The 2,789-nt window shown below is 39.5% G+C and overlaps 1 non-coding gene across 1 annotated transcript; it reads left to right on the plus strand.

The window, feature by feature from the left end:
• The first annotated feature begins 1,102 nt into the window (after positions 1-1,102).
• Positions 1,103-1,209, plus strand: LOC125354054. Its single transcript, XR_007211438.1, has one exon. It is a non-coding gene; the product is annotated as a U6 spliceosomal RNA (small nuclear RNA).
• Positions 1,210-2,789: the final 1,580 nt, after the last annotated feature.

Genomic DNA, 2,789 nt, shown 5'->3' on the forward strand with positions numbered 1-2,789 from the left:
GCTCCCGAGTCTGGGCTCCACGCGTGGTCGGCAGTTTCGGCTCCTGAGTCCGGGCTGCGACCAAGGCCGGTCGGTTCACTTTTTGTTCACTTTTTACTTCCCCAATAAAACTGTTTTTTTGTCACCTTGTAGCTGGAGACTGTGTGGTGGACTCTTGGGGGAACCAGGAATCCCCTCCCTTGGGGGGAACCCTGTTTCATTGTAGCGAACCCCCACTCTACTTCAAGTTTAAGCTTAACCTTCAGGAAGCCATCAAGTTTGGGCATTACCAAATGTTTTAAAAGATTAGTGCATTGTTTTTAAAAAACAGGAACTAGAGTTACAAAAGGATTTCTGAGGGTCCTTTAATTTGCAGTAAAAAAAGTGGGTATCTTAATGAATTAAGATGTTTGCACTGTCATCAAGTTACCCAGTTTAGCAAAGGGCATTGGGAACTTGAAATTTATTTTCCTTCACTGCTAAATATCAGAAATTTGGATATAAAGGTTTGTCACTGTTAAAAAAAAACCAACAACTGGTTGTGTAGCCACCCCACGTGATGGGACAGCCATGGGAGTGGCCATTTTGTCTCTTTGTTTTCAGGTGAACTTTGGAAACCGTGTGGTAAAAATGAATGATTTGACTGGAATTTCTAAAACTGCCCCTTGAGAGGTACTAAGAATTGGAAATGTTTTTTAAATGGTTAAAAAGTTTATTTATCTGATATGATTTGATTCCTGTGTTATTTTTGCAATTTGGATGTTTGAAAAAGCAAAGGTGCTGAGACTGGATTTCTTGTGTTTGTAACTCTGGTGAACACTGTTAAAAGTACTTTTGTTACAACTGTTTTGGGTATCAGTTTAATGATTCAGGTACTGAATTTTATGTGTATACTGTGATGTAATAGTAAGACTCCTAACTATCTTAATTTACATATAATCAGGCAAGTATTTTAAAGGATATATATTAAACTAATGGGGATAGAAGTAAACTCTCATTAACTCTCTGTATGTAGGAAGAAATGGCAAAACGTGCTAATGTTTCTCACTAATTAAATGAAAAGCTGAATGGATAAGTCTTTCTAATTTTGTAATTGTAATTCTTGCATTAAGGAAAAATTGTCGTGCTCGCTTCGGCAGCACATATACTAAAATTGGAATGATACAGAGAAGATTAGCATGGCCCCTGCGCAAGGATGACACGCAAATTCGTGAAGCATTCCATATTTTTACAAAAGCAATACTTGCAAAACTGTTTGGTGTAAGTGAACTGAACACCTCATGTGGGGGGGGGAAGGGAAAGGGGGAGGAGAGAGGGGGGTATGAGGGACGAGGTAACAAACAGTACAAGTAATGTATCCAATGCCTAATGTATGAAACTGTAACCTCTCTGTACATCAGTTTGATAATAAAAATTTGAAAAAAAAAAAAAAAGGAAAAATTGTCATTTGAGTTCAAAGGTCTTCATGCAGTAACTGGGACTAAAAGAAAAAAAAAAGGCTCTTTTAAAACAGGCAGCCCAGAGGCAAGGGGCGGTACCTGGTTTCAGAGTGCCTGTAAGCTTCAGAGTTTTTCCAGATAAAAGCTAAAGTGTTAGTGTTAAAACAGAGGTTAGTAAAAGGCTTTGAAAATTAAGAATGCATTTCTAGAAAAAGAATTTGAACAGCCAGAGGGCTAAAGAGTAAATGTTAAAGACTTTAAATTAAAACAAAATGGATTTCTAGATATGAAATTTGGAAATAAAACTTGTCCTAAATGTTTGTTTTAAGTTGGATAAAGGAAAATTATGGCTACCAAAATGAGCGTTTTATTGCTGTTCCAGTTTGTTTGTAGTTTTTTTTTTGTAACAGTTTCCAGCAGGCCCACAGAGAAGGACAGGTGATTCCTACAAGTTTGTCAAGATGTAACATTGGCCCTTAATAAGTTCCAGGTAAGAGCATGCTTAAAAACTACTTCTGTGTGGACCACCTTGTTGCTTTTAATTGGAGTAAAGTGGCCTCTTGTAAGACTCATTGATCTGAAATCTGAAGTTCAAAGCCAGCCCAGGCAGAGAAAGGTCCCTGTGAGAGTCTTCATCTCTAGTTGGCCAGCAGAGTGCTGGGAACAGAGTTGTGAGTCGCTTTGAGGCTCAAAGTGGTAGGGTGCTGGTCTTGAGGTAGAGAGCTGAGGGACAGCACTCAGGCCCTGAGTCCAAGTCCATTGAAAAGTCACTCCTCCTGGGACAAAAGTGATGGAGCATCCAGAGGCAGTAAGCCACTGCTTGGATGGCAGAGATGGTGTCAGATCCTAGAGTCACTCCTGTTCGACCTTTCAAAAGTTAATCAGAGCCGGGAGGTCCTAGAAGAATATTTCGTAAGCATGCCTTGTATTGCCCATGTCTATCTACTTTGTAACTGGACAGGAACTTGCCAGTCATCTGTGATAGTGGGCAGTAAAGCTATGTTTGTTAAATGGGGGATAGTTTAAAAATCCCAACCCCCTGTATCTGCTCAAAGCCCTAACTGGCAGTGAATTTTGAGCTGGTACATCTGTTCAGGAAAGAAAGCTTGTAGACCTGAGATTGTGTCCTTATTGAGGTCTGTTAAAGGCCTGCAAAGGTAATCTAGGCATTTTTTTAGGTCATCAGAGATCAGTTCTCCAGCCAGTCAGGAAAAAGCTTTTACAAACTAAGATGTTAAAAGGATACACTGCCATAGCCCAAGGAAAAGTCTATATAGTTGTTAAAAGTTAAATGTTAAATGTAATTTCCAGTTTGGAGTAAAGCTCCCAATGGACATCTGATCCTGGCAATCCCTTGGTAATGTAGGCTAA

The sequence above is a fragment of the Perognathus longimembris genome, chromosome 6 (genome assembly GCF_023159225.1).
Source record: "Perognathus longimembris pacificus isolate PPM17 chromosome 6, ASM2315922v1, whole genome shotgun sequence".
In the NCBI taxonomy this organism is placed as follows: Eukaryota; Metazoa; Chordata; class Mammalia; order Rodentia; family Heteromyidae; genus Perognathus; species Perognathus longimembris.